Source organism: Bos javanicus, chromosome 18 (assembly GCF_032452875.1).
Source record: "Bos javanicus breed banteng chromosome 18, ARS-OSU_banteng_1.0, whole genome shotgun sequence".
Classification (NCBI taxonomy): Eukaryota; Metazoa; Chordata; class Mammalia; order Artiodactyla; family Bovidae; genus Bos; species Bos javanicus.
The window spans coordinates 8,283,480-8,299,342 of NC_083885.1; the positions used below are offsets into that span (position 1 = coordinate 8,283,480).

Genomic DNA, 15,863 nt, shown 5'->3' on the forward strand with positions numbered 1-15,863 from the left:
TGAGACTCACGGAGATAAAGGAAGGGCTTTTCGGGGGGCCCTTCCGCCCGCACCCTGCGCCCGGCGCGCTTCACACCGCGTCGTCCCTCTTCTGTGTCCCCTGCTGTGGATGCTCTCCCCCAAAGCTGCCTTCACATGGCCCCGTTTACGCCCCCTGTGCGTGTCCCCTCCCTGCACACGTGCTTGCCGCGGGTCTCCTGTGTATCAAGTGCCTGACTAGTGGCTGGGTGTGGGGTGACCAACACAGGGCCCCTTCAAGGACCTCACATTCCAGGGTAGGGGGACATCTGTGTGCAAAAGAACATGGTGACTTCAGATAGTCGTTAAGTGTGAAGAAGAAAAACACATCTTTTTCTCCTGCCGCCCCTTTCTTTTAATCCAATCCGGCACTTTCTTGCTTGCTTGAGGCCAGGGTTGTGTGCACTTTACTGTGTTCGAATCCCAGCTCCTCCTCTTGCTGGCAGTGCCCTTGGCAGTGCCCTTAAACTTGGCAAGCCTGCGTCTTCCCACCTGTGTAGGAAAGAGTGGTGTGTCTGCTCTCTGGGCTGTGGTGCGGCCCGGGGGCGGCGCAGCCCGCAGCACGCCGTGCTCAGTGAGTGCCTGGTGTGCAGCTGCTCTCGCCACGAACCTGCGATCCCAGAATGAAGCTGCCAGCTCTGTGGTTTTAAAACGACGAAACCAGCCCATCCGGAGCAGAGGAGCCAGAGGAGCATTGAGTATGGGGGACTCGACACAGCTTCGCTTCCCTGGATGTGAGGCTGAATCACGTTTGTCCAGCCTGCCCTTCTCCCTGGGAGCAGGGACAGAGGGGTCCAGCGTGACGGGCCCCGGGCCTCACCAAGCTGGGGAAGCCGGCGCCGGGAGTTCTGCATCAGGGCCCGCCCCTTTCCCTTTGCCTTAGATGGGGCCAGGGCTCTCTGGTTAGATGGTTGGGATGCTCAGAGCATACAGGAGAATAAGCAGAAGCCCCCAGAATGCCCTTGGAAGCATCCCCATCCTCATAGGGCGTGGACAGGGGCTTCCCTGGGTTCAGAGAGGTTTCTAAATTGAGCCAGTTTCCAGGTCATCAGGCACAGTGCTTGGCAAGATCGCAGGGTGCCCCCCTGGCCCAGGTGGGCCCAGCCAGTGTGGCCATCGGTCTTGAACCCTCATGGCCCCTCACTGCGGGCCCTGGGTGAGCCCTTCAGTGGCTCTGAGAGTCCAGCCTCAGGTTCGCCTGCACAGGAGGTGCGGCACGGGGTGGGGGACAGAGCAGCCCCAGCAGGGGCGCCCCAGATGCCTGCCGTGTGGATGCGGTCCCCTTGGGAGCACCACCTGAACCCTGGCTCAGGTCTGGAAAGAACAGACACAGGGCCTTGCTTTCTGGGCCTCCTTGTTGTGCTCCTCTTCGAACCCGAGGGGTCCCGGGCCTGGGCCTGCTCCACAGGACCGTGAGGGGCTCAGCCATACTGGGGCTGTGCGGTGGCTCTCGAGTCTGAGACGACGTGAGGGTGGGGAGGTGGGCGAGGGCTGCATGGGGAGCTGCTCCCTCCTTCCCAGGTCGGCTCTGAAAGATGCTCCGCTGGGCTCACCCCCTCCCCTCCCGCCCGCCTCTCCCACCCGGCCGCGGGTCTGTGCCAAGTGGGGAAGGGCGGCTTCCAGCCCCAGCCCTGCACTGCCTTTCCTCATGGGATGGAGCCTTCCGCACGAGGGAAGACCCTCGTGAGAAGACCCTCCTGCCTGTGTGCTGGGGGCTCCCGCTTGGCACTTAGGTGTCCGTGCCCGAAGCACGCACTTAGGGAGTGTCTGCTGGATACCAGGTGTGGTGGCAAGGGTCAGGAACACAAGAGCTCAAGAGAAAGAGAGCTGAGGACAGTTGGAGCTAACACCCTGTGTGCTGGAGGTTCGGGGGGAGCACCAGGGTCCCCCGAGGAGAGAGCTGCTGATCAGAGAAGGAGTTGACTCTGGCCGGTTGGAAGAGGCGAGGGGCAGCATTCCAGGCCTGGAGGCGTGGCAGGGCCGGCCCAGCTGGAGAGGGAGATTCTCCTTGTGCCAGGACTGTGGTGAGCGGGGTGGGCCCAGGCGAGCTGTCCATGTGCCGGGCTCAGGACTTTGGACTCGGACGTGGAAGCCCAATCTCTGGAATGTCCCTGAACATCTTGCTCCTTCGTGCTCAGCCTTGCAGGGACCTCGTTCTTTGCCCCCACTTGGTCATCCTTAGGCCTGAGAACCTGGGGAAGGCCAGCTGGTGACCAGGGTGGGGCTCGATTCATTGCCAGCGAGGAAGTGGCCTTTCCCCCTGAACCTTTGGTGTTGGTGGGGAGACTCACAGGGCCAGCCCTTAAGATCTCCCTGGGCCACAAGCTTCTAGGCCCAAGACGGTGGAGAGAACTGCCTGGTATTTGAAAGGCTGGGATCAGTTTTCCAGGGTGAAGGGAACCCCGGGGCCAGTGATCAGAGCAGCAGGTTGGGAGTTCTCCTCCAGGCTCCAGCTGTGTGACCTTGGGCAAGTGTCCTAGCCTTTCTCAGCTTTCACTTCTCATTGGTACAGTAGGGTGGCTCTCGGTACCAATCGTCTGGGCACCAGAGAGGATTTGCTGAGAACAGTGCACATCTGGTTAGAGCTGTGCCCGGCACGTAAACGGTGCCCGAGACAACGAGGGAATCTTAGCAGTCCTCCCCCCAAGACGAGCAGGGGCCTGACTCCTGCACCTGGGAGGGAGGGGCCAGAGACGGCTTCCCAGGGCAGGAGACTTGGCGCTTTGGAGACAGGCTGTGCCCTGTGTGTGACCCTGGGCAAATCTCTGAGCTAAAGTTGAGCACGTTATTTACAGCCTCATCCTCACCCCTTAGTTGCCTGGCTTGGAAAATGGGATGACAACCCTTTACTCCCAGGCCACGGTGGGGACGAGAGCCGCCAGGTGGAGGCTCCAGTCTGAACCACGTTTGAGGGGATGGCATTGAGCAGGGCTTTCCGCAGCTCCCCCTGTCTCCCAAAAACCCCCCGCAGACGGTTGGGGGCAGGGAAGCCAAGGCTCAGCCCCGGTGGGAGCGCTGGCCTCGTGACATTTCACCCAGAGCTGTGTGTTATCTTTTGCAGAAGTCATGAGCTGGAGGAAGGACAAACCACTTCCTCTACAGTCTTCAGATTTATCAGGCTCAACTTTTGACAGTTTCAGTTTGAAGAGAATTGAAAAAAAAAAAAAAGAAAACGACGCAAGCAACGATGTTGAGAAGCGTTAGATAAATACAGCGGCCTCCAGCCTCTGCTCCCTGCGCCCCGCCTTTGGACAGGGCGCCCATCTGTGGGAGGCTGCGGGGATGCCCTCGGGTTCGAGAAGCCGTACAAGTTGGGAGCCTTCTGTGTGTGGGCTGCTGGCTGAGAGGCCAGGGCTGCAGGGCTCTGCCCCGGGTTCCTTGTCCTGTGCGCTGTGGTATCTGCACAGACGTCAGGTTGTGGAGATGATGTTTTAGAAGTTTGACCTCAAAGCAGCTTTCTTTTCCCCTCGCAGTGTTTGAAGAAGGTGCTGAAGATAAGCTGGGCCACCCTGCAGTGACTGGCCGGCCCCCTGGGACTCTGGCCTGGGTCTTGTCCCCTCAGCCCCTGGCCACCTGCTAAGACTGCACACACAGGGTACTCTCGGGAGCCTGGGGAGACTGCAGGGAACTGCGACCTGGTGGCAGAAATGATTGAATATTGGTTTCACAAAATTCAAACTACAACTTTGCAAGTCAACTCAATTCCTGACTTTCTGGTGTCATTTCTTGGCTGTGGCCCCGAGACTCCTAAGATCAGTAACAGGAGGAGGCCCTTTCTTGGGGAGGAATGGGGAACGTAATGGTTGGTGTCCTTATGCATGTACGTATACACATGTAGATACACGCGTGCATGTACACAAGCATGTATATACACATACAGACACACACGGGCGTATACACAAGTGGGCACATGCATACATGTGCACACGCTCCTATACACACGTTTTCAAGGACTGGTGTTTCACTCCTGTGTTCACATCTACCGGGTAGGTCTGCGTGACTGGGGGCAAGTCGTCCAACCTCTGCCCTGAGTCCTTGTCTCTGACGAGATCGGCAGTACTATTGATGAGTCCTCATCTCTGTGAGGAGGTTGGCAGGACTACTGATGTCCTGAGATTGTGGTCAGGATGCAGTGAAAGCACTCACGCAGCAAGCTTGTGACGAGGCCCAGGGCCTGGAAGTGGCTCAGTGCAGATGAGCTGTTGTGTTCCTCATCTCTCCTCGTCTCCTTGGCCGTCCTCTCTGCTGTTCGCACGGCCCTCGGCCTGCCCACGGCTGGAGGATTTGGCCCGTCCGGCCTGTGGTTCTCCTGGTTGCACAGTGACTCTGCCACCCACTCAGCACCGCCAGACAGCTGCTCCGTGCCCCGCTCTGTCCCAGGGCCACGCACAGCCTCTGTTCTCAGGAAGCTTAGAGCTCATGGTGCGGCTGTGATGATAGCAGCCGAACTAGTCAGCAGTCACCATGGTCCCTTCAGGGGTGCCGAGTGCTAGGGCAGAAACGGGACGGGGGAGGAGCCACACTGTAGACGGTGCAGTCAAGGAGGATCTCTCTGAGGTGGTGACGCCGATGCTGAGCCAGTCCTGTGAGGTCTGGGGAGGAACGTTTCCGGGTTGGGAACGGGGTGCAAAGGCCCTGAGGTGGCAGGCTCGTGGGGCAAGCATGGTGACCTCAGCAAGGAGCTGGGATTTTTGTTCCCAGTGTCTTGGGGAGCAGGGGCGTGGTGAGGTCAGCCTTTTTCTCAGGCTGGTGGGAGAGGGCTTGAGGGTGGACCGTGTGTCCTGTTCTCCTGCTGCCCCTGTGGGCCTCCTGGATCTGGCCACATGGCAGCTGCCTGGCGGCTGCCCCAGGCAAGTGGAACCCTCATCCCAAGGGTTTGCGCACAGACGGTCCCTGGGTGTCTGATGGGCCAGGCCTGTGTCCTCGGCGTCCTGACCTGTGCAGTGAGCCGAACGTGGGCGCCTTCAGCCCAGTACCCCTCTGCCTGGGGCCCTGCCCCCGCATCCTCTCCTGAGGTCAGCTCCGTTCCGTCCGTCCCGGGGGAGGGCGTCGCGGTGCATTCCTGCCGCGTGAATGGCACACAGGGCAGGGGCGTGTCTGCACCACCGCTCTGTAATTTTCATGTCTGGGACGGGCCCGCTCCGAGCTGCTCTGCTCCGACGGGGCGGCTGTCGCCCGAGTCAACAGCAGTGCGTCCCCCGGTCTGCCTTTGTTGGTTTCCTTTTTTCTTTCTTCTTCTTGTTTTAAGAGGTCTTCCTCCACCCCCCTGCCATGAAAAAAATCTGGCGACTTGGATGTGGTGGGTAGGAATTAGTAGTTTCTGTCCTTTTGGTGTGGGAGGCGGGGGGCCAGGGGGAGTGCTGATTTAAACGTTTATTTCCCATTAAGAGGTTCACGGGCTGGAAGCTGGTGCTGGAAGTGGGGCGATCCCAAGGCCTGGCTAGTGGTTTGCGATGCCCGCCGACCGGCCTGCCTGGGCGGGAAGCAGGGAGCCCGCCGCACGGAGGTTACAGGCGAGGATCCGTGGGCCAAGTCCAGTCTGCCGATCTGTTTTGTTTGGCTCACACAGTATTTTGGAAAAAAGAAAAAAATCTCCAGTGAGTTGTCCACATTTAAAACTCGGGAGAGTTCCCCTAAAAAAATGGGATTTCCATTTTCTAATAATAATAAAAAAGCAAACATTTCTGTGTCGCTTACTGCGCGTGGTGCCCTGAACGGCTCACGTCTCTCTGCTCCCCAGACTCCCTGGGAAGGTTCTGTGCTGCAGGCGTTCATCTTGCTCTTAGTCGCCTTCTGCAGCTGGGGCAGCCGAGGCGGTGACCCAGGCTGTTCCTGGTGGTGTGTGTGCCTGCCTGGTGGCCGTGGGCCCGGGCTGGAGGTGGCCTGGGCACATGCCCTCCACTCACCCCAGCCTCGCCTGCTCTCTGTACTCGGGCTCCTTCCTTGCCCCGGCCCAGGCCTGGGGGTCACTGGACTTGGACCCTCTTGAGCATAGAGAGGTCAGGATGGGTTGGGGAGGAACGCTGCTCATCTCAGCACTGAGTCACTCATCACCAACCCATCCCTCCCGCCCAGGAGCTGGCAAGTCAGCCGGGCCACCTGGACCGGCCGATCGCGCACCACTGCCACCCCCGGGGGAGGCGCCCCATGAGGATCTCCAGGGTGAACCGGAGTCAAGTCCCAGGGGCAGGGGACCCAGCCTTCCTAGAGAGGGAGCTGGCAGGGTGGCCGAGAATCCGTGGCTCACCTGTGGAAAGAGCTGCACGGGGGCTGTGCTTGGGGGCGCCTCCTTGTGGGGTGCCCCCGCCTCCTCCACCCACCCCTGCCTCGGTGCCAGGGAGCAGGCCCAGGGTGCTGTCTGTCCCCGGCCCCGCCAGCCTGGCCATCCTGTCCTGCTGCCGGGGGGTGGTGAGGGACGGCCACTGTTTGTCGAAACTGCTGGCGGGCGGGACGTGGTTCTGGGTGGCCAGGCTCGAGCTGACTCATTCTGGAAGCTTTGAGATGGCATTGCACCTAAGGAGGCTTCAGCAGCATGGAGGTGAAGTGGCCTTTTTCACAGAGAGCCTGTGGCTTCGTGGATGGAGCTGCTGTGGTCAGCGTGGCTAGCCTTCCCCGGGGCAGAGAGGAGCGTGTGTTGTGATGAGAAGCCGCTGTGTTTGGAGGCCTTAACTCTTCCCTCCCTCCCTCCTTCCTATCCTCCCCACCCCACCCCCTGCCCCGTGCTCTCCTTCTCTGGGTACATTATAAAAAAAAAAAAAGCCTCTTTATTGCAGTGTAATTGGCGTACAATAAACTGCACAGTGTCCCTCTCCTTTTAAGATGCTGAACAATTTCAGTGGCTCGAAGCAGTGTGTAAAGTGTTCTGTGACTGTGGCCCCCCCAGCATAAGCAGTAAACCCTCCCAGCTTCGACTCCTGCTGTTTCCGTGTTTGGGAACAGCCCCTCTGTGCCTTCCCTCCTTGGCCTTTCTCCAGGCCCTGAATTCTTGTAAATATCCCCCTTCACAGAGCGAGGCATTTCCCCTGCTGACCCATCCTCCCCTCCTCTCCCCACGCCTCCCTTCCTCACGTCTTCACATCCCAGAGGCAGCCAAGTTTGGCCCGTTGGGCCTCTTGGAAATCCTCAGGGTACAGTGAAGAGTAATGGAAAGAACTCCAGGCCAGAGGGCTGGGTCTTTGGTTTTTGCCCCAAAGTGCTGGATGTCTTTGGACTTCACCTGTAACAGGGCTGTTTCCATCTTGTGGGGCTAAGATAATTCTTGCAGAGTTGAGCAGAGCACCAGGGGCATACAGTAGGTACTTGCTAAATGGTGGCTAGTTGTATTACCCTTCACTGGTAAAACCAGTCCATCCACTGACTTGGCAGAAACATGTCAACCTTGGAAACGCTGGCCCTGAATTCCCGAGGGGAAGATATCAGGGCACGGTGGGGGCTGTATGTCGAAATCACAAGAGCCTAATGACTGGGGCTGCCTCCCTTCCTGCTGAAGATGGCAGGGTGCTTGTCTTGTGTGAAGGCAGCCAGACTCTTTCATCATCTGCAGTAAGACTTGGTTTATCCTGTACTGGGATTCAGGGTTCATAAAATGTTAAAGAACTCCCAGGAGCTTAAATAAACTGAAACTTTGTTTTTTTTCCTTCTCATATAAAAGTGTAGGGTATAGGCTATCATAGTAAGACAGGCTATCGTGTTAGAGCTAGTGTGGTTGCTCTTTGCTCTTCATGGACTCTGCTGCTTTTATCTTGCTGTTTCACTGTTCTTAGCACCTTGTCTCATGGTCCAAGTAGCTGCTTAAGTTCCTGCCATCACGTCTGCATTCCAGTTTGTAATAGCAGGGAGTGGGGGCAGGGAGAGTGGAAAAGGACTTCTCTTTTAAGGAGACTTCTGCTGTCATGTTTTGGTCATAAGGAGTCACACAGCAATTCCTAGCTGCGAGGGAGTCTGGGAAATGAGTCAGGAAGGCACGTGGCGAGTAGGGCACAGACACGCCCATATGTTTCAGGCCATCCTTGGGAAGCCTGCTCACACGTGGAGCAGTGGAAGGAAGTCTTACTCCGGGGTCCCAGGGGGAGCAGTAGGTTTTCTTCTTCAAGGGTAGTAGACCAGAGGAGTAAAGTAGCCTGGTAAAGCGAAGTAGACCAGAGAACTGTCTTATTCTTCATGGTATACGAGATTAGAGCTAAGATCCCTGAGAAAGGGTTGAAGGCAGAGATTTTGGCTTCCTGTATGTGGAGCAGTAGGTTACCAGGTGAGGTAGTGAGCTCCCCTGAGAGAGGAAGTACGCAAGTGAAAGTTGAATGGACGTGTGTTAGTCAGGGAGGCCACCGAGTGTGTTCCAGATCTGGAAGGAAGGTTCATGGGACCTCATGGAAGAATCGCTGTCCAGGGGATCTCATCCAGGACTGGACCGTGCATGCTCACCTCCCTCCCCCATCCCGCCTGTGGTAGTCATCACTGGTTCCCCAGTGCACCGCCGAGCCATGGGCCACCTGAGACCTCTCCCGGAGCCTCCCGTTGCTGGCCTTGGCTCAGTCGCCTTTCCTGCAGGAGTCCAGTCTGTCAGCTGAGGACGAGGAGGGCGAGACAGGGCCATGATGTGCCCAGCGGTGCGCAGTGTGGGCCAGCAGGCCCAGATTCAGGCCCCCGTCAGCCCCGCTGTGTGCCTCCTCGGTGAAACCCAGGCCTGCAAACAGTGCTTCCAGGGGCTGGCATGGCTGGGTCATGTTTGCCGGGGCCCAGTGTAGCCCCGTCCCCCGTAGCTGGCTGGAAAGCCGCACCTGCCCCCACGCCGAGGCTGGGCTGGACGCCCGGACGCGGGGTGCCGGGCGAGCGGGAAGTGAAAGTGTACGCCGGCCCTTTTAGTTCTGCTACTGACCCGGCAGAGCCTTTCCTGGGGGGAGGGGAGGGAGGCGCTGTTTTCTTTACTTAATCTGGCCTTGCCCCGGAGAGAAAACAAATGGACAGTCTCCATCCTGTTTGTAGAGAGGGCATACGGGCACTCGAGGTCGCGGGCCTGGAGAAGCTGGGACAGTGTCGCCCGGACAGAAGTGAGTTGTGTGCATCCACGTCTTGGACGGTCAGCTTGTGACTTCTGTCACTGTGGTTAACAACACAGGACATACGGTTTTACCCTTCCAGCCATCTGTACGTGTGTGTGGTGCTAAGTACGTGCATTGGTGGTGCACCCTTCACCACCACCCATCTCCAGAACTCTCTCCCCTCCCCAGCAGAAACACTGTCCCCTCCACTCACCCACCCCCCGTCCCCTCCCCACCCTTCCCCAGCAGCCCCGCTCCCAGCAAGCACCCTTCTGCTTCTGTCTCTGAGTTTGGCCACGTCAGGTACCTCGTGAAGGTGGAATCGTATATTGCACCGTGCTGGTCCTTGTGTGTCTGGATTATGATTTTTGTGTCCCAGTGAGGTGAGATTGACACAGTCCAGCCATGTTAAAGCCAACAGTTCCGTGGCATCTAGTGCATTCACGGTCTTGGGCAACCAGCACCTCTGTCTAGTTCCAAACTGTTTCATCACCTCCAGAGGAACCCCCTGCCCGCTCACAGTCGCTGCCCTACGCCCTGCCCCTAGCCTGGGCAACCAGCAGATGGTTTTAAAGCTGAGACGTCTCCTAGGTGTGTGCTTGGCACCCTATGTACAAAATGCGTGTTGAATGAACGAAGGAAAGGCCTTGCCAGTTGATGAAATAGCGAGGAAGCTTGAATCTCCTGAGCACTGTCCATGCAGGCATCGGTGTTTCTCTGCCCTGGTTGTGCTGTGGAACTGCCCAGGCGGTTTTCATAACCTGGAGACGCCGAGTGCGTTGGTCCAGGGCAGGCCTGGGCACTAGCCTTTTGCAGACCACTCCTGGAGTGTTCCGGTGTGAGGATGACCGATAGCGCAGCGTGTCACTGTGCTGCAGCCCTTCTTTGGGGCTACGTACAATATCTCCATTTTATAGAAAAGGAAACAGGTTCAGAGAGGTTAAGCAACTTACCTAGGCTCACACAGATTCCAGTCTTTAGTCCAGAGCTCTGACCCAAGCCTCTCTGCTGCCTCACCCTCCCCTGATTATACCCTGTTGTAGGCAATTTTGAAAGGGGGACCTGTAGCTACTGAAATGTGTACTGTGGGCTAAAATAGCTGAAAACTCTCTCGCTAGCATCTTTGGAGCACCAACTGTATACCAGACACTACACGCTTCATTCAGCTTCCCTGGTTTCACCCCTGCGGGAGCCCTGTGCTAAAGAGACATCACAGGGACACGTTGCCCAGGAGCTGGAGCCAAAGGGCACGTGATTTGCTGAGACACTCCTGGAGAGCCAGGTGGGACCCTGCCAGCTGTCATGCAGCTGTCTCCGCAGGAGGGCAGTCTGAGCCTGGTCCTGAAGTTGGGCACAGCGTTTTCACAGGAGGGCTTTGGTGGTCGATTTTCCCTCTGCCCAGTCGGAGATATTTGGGGGCCACTGGCATCAACCCAGGAGAAGTCACTGTGACCTCAAGGGCCTGGTTTGGCTTCCTTCAGGAGTGTCAGGTCATGTGGTTTGTGTCTTAGCTCTTTTGATGCTGTGGGCCTCAGTTAACTCGTTCATTCATTCACCAAATAGTACTGAGGCCCAACAGCCTGGCGCTGCGGGGGCTCTGGGTGCGTAGTGGGAAGGCTGGGCACAGTTTCCATTCTCCGCAGTCTGGGCTTCTTCCTGGGACACAGATGGTCGTGAAGACCCTCGCCAGGTCTGCAAGCTGGGACCATCTCTGCGTGGGTTCTCATGGCCGTTGTAGGGGACACGCCCTTGGGGTGGCTCCGTGTGGGACATGAGGAGGTGGCAGAGAAGTTGGGAAACCGTTTGCAAAGTTGCGCGGCTTGCGAGAGGTGGAGGCTGAAGTTGATCGGGCTGCCTGGCCTCCTGGTTCAGGCTCCCCACCGCTGATGGATCATTGTGAAAGAGGAAGTCCCTAGAGCGCCTGTGCGGTGTCAGACCACAGGGTGGGGGGGTGTGTTGTTTTCCTATGGCTACTGTAGCAAAGGACCACAAACTTGGTGACTTAAAACAGAACCCGTTTATCTTCATACGCTTACGGAGGTTGAAAGTCCAAAAATGATTCTCATGCAGGCTGCAGAAGGTGCTTGCTCTCCTTCTAGCAGCTGTAGGGCAGAATTTGTTTCCCGCCTTTTCCAGTCTCTGGAGGCTGCTGGCGTTTCCTGGTTCCCAGTGCCTTTAGTCCAGCCCCTGCTTCTGTTGTCACTTCTCCTTCCATGATCCTCCCGCCTCCCTCTCATATGGACCCTCGTGATGATGTTGGGGCCACCCAGGTGATCCAGGGCAGGATCCTTGGCTTAGCGGCATCTGTAGAGTCCCCGTTACCACCGACTGTTGCACGTTCCCAGGACAGGGACCTCGCTGCTGTGTCTTCCACAGGCTGGCCCGGGCCCCGGGGGAGAGGGGGCCCTTTACCCAGTGGTCTCCGGCCCAGAGAGTGGAGAGCTAGGGTGTCAGTGCCCCCGGGTGCCCGTGGCCACTGAGACAGGACGGCGTCTGGCTCCGTGGGGTCAGGCAGGCCCCGCGTGCTGCGTGCGTCATCCGCTGCGACACGCCCGGGCCCTGGAGCCTGGGGCTGGCTGGACGCGGGATCCGCCGCGTTCTAATTCGAGCCCATTCTAGTGTAAAACGGGGGTGCGGCGGTGGCTGTCTCCCAGGATCACCTGTGAGCAGGTGCCAGACGAGGCTCATCTCGGGACAGTAGGGCTGCAGAGCAGACGGGGGCCTGGGCCCCACGGGGCTGCCCGGCCATGGTAGGAAGGAGGAGAGAACAGAGAACCCTGTGAGCTTCTGGAAAACGCACCTCAGAAAAATGCAGCAGGATAAGGGGCACGGGAGTGCCGGCTTGAGTGGGGCGGGGTCTGCATGTCGTGGCACTTTAGATAAGGTGGCCAGGGGAGATGGGGGTGAGGGGACACCTGAGCAGAGCCCTGAAGGGCGTAAGGGAGCAAGCTGTGCAGCCATCTCAGCACGTGTCAAGGCCCTGGGGTGGGAGCTTGGCGTACCCTGGTGGGGCCTGGAGGTTAGTGTGGTGGAGATGGAGCCTCTCAGCTTGAGGAGGGTGGTGGGTGTGAGGGGCCAGACGGCCTAGGGCGCTGCGGGGAGAAGAGAGAGCCGTGCAGGAGCAGACATCCGAGAGCCCGGCAGCTCTCAAGGCCTGAGCGCCTGCCTCCTGCCCTCCCTGCCCCTCTGTGTCCCCTCCTCTACCACCCGCTCTGCAGCACGAGAAGGGCTGGCCCGTCAAGGCCTTGCTCCGCCGAGCTGAGCCTCACTCACTCTCTGGTTTGGGGACCTCACTCAGCTGTCCGCTCCTCCAGCCAGCCTCCCACCCATCTGACACGGCTTTTGCTGTTTAGACAGCACGTGGTTTACAAGCTCTGCTTCTAGAACGTCACAGTCTCTCCTCCAGTACCTTCCCTCTCCAGGTGCATAACGGCGAGCTTTCTCCAAGTCAACGACCACAGAAAGAATTGTCTGCATTTCACGCTTCCCACCCATTATGTTTTCCCTTATTCTTTGGACTTGCAATGGACTCGTGTAAGGTAGCATGTGGTTTAGCTCAAGTCTGTGTGTAATCATTTCAGGGTTACTGGATTGGTTAACGTTGGTTGAGCATCTACCCTCCGCGCAGTTTTCTGGTAGATGTGAGATTTGACTGGACGGAAGGGTCCCTTCTCTTTTTCTGAGTGGCTTTATAGGAAGCGAGAAAACAAGTCAAAATGATTTTTGTCTTGTTTCGATGTCATCACCCCAGGTCAGCTTGGAGGCCCTTCTGGCGGAAGCCATCCTCCCCTCCTGGGCCTTGCTGGCCCCCGTTCCTTCTGGCTGGCGGTTGCACTTGCCAGCCTGGGGCACCTTCTGTGGGTTCAGGAGCAGAAACTGCCAGCAGCTCTCACAGGCCTCCTCCTGGGCCAAGGTCTTGAGGGTGCAATTGCCATGGCTCCCTGCCTCCCCGAGGTCCTGGAGAGGGTGCAAGTCCTCCTTGACTTTAGTGAGAAAAAAGATTACTCGCTTCTAGAAACCCTCACGGTAAAAACCATCTCCCTCCCCCTTGGTCTGAGTGGAGCTGGAGGTGAGGCGTGTACACAGAGCAGCTAGTTAAGGGCCATTGATCACTTTTGCAGACCTTTCAGTTCAGTCGCTCAGTCGTGCCTGACTCTTTGCGACCCCATGGACTGCAGCCTGCCAGGCCTCCCTGTCCATCACCAACTCCCAGAGTTTAGTTAAACTCATGTCCATTGAGTCAGTGACGCCATCCAACCATCTCATCCTCTGTCGTCCCCTTCTCCCGCCTTCAATCTTTCCCATCATCAGGGTCTTTTCCAGTGAGTCAGCTCTTCACATCAGGTGGCCAAAGTATTGGAGTTTCAGCTTCAGCATCAGTCCTTCCAATGAATATTCAGGACTGATCTCCTTTAGGATGGACTGGTTGGATCTCTTTGCAGTCCAAGGGACTCTCAAGAGTCTTCTCTAACACCACAGTTCAGAACCTGTAAGTGATGGAGATACTGGGCAGACCCCATCCTCTGAGGCTCTGGATGCCGTTGAAGATACTAGGTGGCTTCTAGAATGTGTGGGACTTCACCCCCTTCTCCTGCTCCCTGGCCCGCGGGCCTTCAGTTGACTCCCAGCTTCCTTCTTCCTCTGTCCCCTCTTGGTAGTGGCCTCTGCTCAGGACACCCTCTTCCCTCCCCTCCTGCCTGCAGGTGGACCCTGATGGCCTCCCTTTTCTGTCCAAGGCGGCAGCTTTCATCCTGGGCTGCCCTTCAGAACGTCTGGGGGTTTAGGAGACTGTGCCGATGCCTGGCCCCACCCCTGGGGGCTGGGATTCCTGCGGTGTTTGGTGGGTCCCAGGCATCGGTCGTTATGGTGACATCATCTCATCTAACAGCTGCGGAGTCGTCTCTCGCACGTATGTACCAGCATTGTTTCCTTTGACAGACATTTCATTTGTCTGAAATTTCCAACTATAGTACGTTTTACATCCATCTTTTTCTGAGATCGTGTCTGTCAGGAAACACTGTAAATGACTTTGAAATGGGTGGGGAAAGATTCCTGGGTGTCTTGTCTGGCTCACTCATCTGAGCTATTTTCTGCCTTTCATTGTCTTCGAGCTATTTTACAACTCTATTGTAGAAAGCTAATGATAATGTAAATGATTCTTGTTCATAGAAGTGCCGATTGAGCATGCCCACGGAATGCAGTTGGTTACTGCTGGACACCATCGTTTGTAAACACGCCCCAGGTGACTTTATTGTGCATCCAGAGTGGGCATCTCCAGCTTAGACGGTTCCAGGTCATCTCCAGCCACAGACTGTCATCCCTCTGGCCCTGATGGGAACCAATGGCTTATTTGTTTTGCTGTAGGTTTTGACAAACAGTGGACATCATTGTAAGAGTTCTCGTTTGCTGTGCATTTACACTACCCCAGAGCATTTGGGGTATTGTCTAGTTGTGTGGGTGCCGTCTTACACAGGTAAGAAGCGACCTGGTGAGACAGGTGGTGCTCCTGTGACCCCTGGTGTAGACGGGGAAGTCGAAGCAGGAGGAGTGGCTGGAGGTGCTATCAGTGTTCGGGCCGCCACACGGAGGCAGGGCCCTGGGGTCTGTCTGCACCCACCCCTCCTTCCACCGTGTCACCCCGCTGCTCTGAGCCGCGTCATGGGGCTCAGAGCTCCCAGGCCTGCTGCTGAGAGGCGAGCCTTTGGGTGTGAGTCTGGCTCCGTGCCTGGGGCTTGGGGGTGCTCAGCCAAGGTCACGGTCAAGGTCACCCTGTGTTCTCTGCCCATTGGGTGTTCATTCTCGTTACCTGCCTGGTCAGAGCGAACACGTGTGTCAGACCTCACGTGAGTGGGTGCGGGGGCTCTTGGCTTCCTCGGGGGTGTTCAGGAGCCCAGGACTCAGGCTGTGAAGTCTGGAGTGGACAGACTGAGAAATGCAGGGGCGAGCGTGCTGACATGCTCTGCCAGGGCCTTGCGTCTGTTTCCCCGTCTGCCCTCAGGAAGCCTGGGGGGTAGAAATGATCATGTCCATTGGACAAATGAGGAAAACCGAGGCCTGGGTGTTCATTCCCAGGTTCCTCCACTCATTCCCCTCGCTGGACCCCAGCACACAGGGGCCACTTAGGAAATGGCATTTTGGGTCCTTTCTGGGGTTCATTCTCCATCGGGAGAGGTGAGATGATTTGCCCCGCAGCCCAGAGAGGGCAGGAGAGGTGCACAGGGGCACACAGCAGGCAGTGCCCGGGCTGGGCCTGCTGCCCTCTCAAGCCGCTGTGCGGGTGAGCGCATACCAAGACTTCAGGCACACCTAGAGGTCCATGCTCCCTATGGAGGCAGTTTCCGGGTGCCTTAGCCCAGCGGGCCCCTCACCCAACCCCCGGAGAGACCCAGGCTCCCCAGGAACTAATTTCTTAAGAGAACTTTATGGCTCTTAACTCCCTAAGCGGATCCAGATGCGCCTTGTGGCCGGCGCTGCTGCACATGTCCTGGCCAAAGCCAGCTTGGTTTGGAAGCCCAGCCTCGGCAGCCGCCAAGTCTGGAAATGCAGTAAATGAGCGAGTTGTTCTTGGCCGTTTTCCCCTCATCTCGGCCCAGCTCAGATCAGGCTCAGGCTGCGACCTCAGGCATCGCACATTCCAGCCTCCCCCGGCCTCCTGGAGGCCGGGGCACAAGGCAGGGGTGACCCCGTCGGGGGCGCTGAGAGGGGCGTGCCTGGAGGGAGCGTGGGACCCGGGGTGGGGGCAGCGGGAGAAGGCGAGGGGAAGCCCGCGGGGGGTCCCGGGAGAGCGGCCAGGCCCTCTCTGCTGGA

At 57.8% G+C, this 15,863-nt stretch overlaps 1 protein-coding gene across 1 annotated transcript in view; it reads left to right on the top strand.

The window, feature by feature from the left end:
* The window catches only part of CMIP (c-Maf inducing protein), a 212,911-nt gene that overhangs the window by 21,649 nt on the left and 175,399 nt on the right, over positions 1 to 15,863 (top strand). The window lies entirely within an intron of this gene.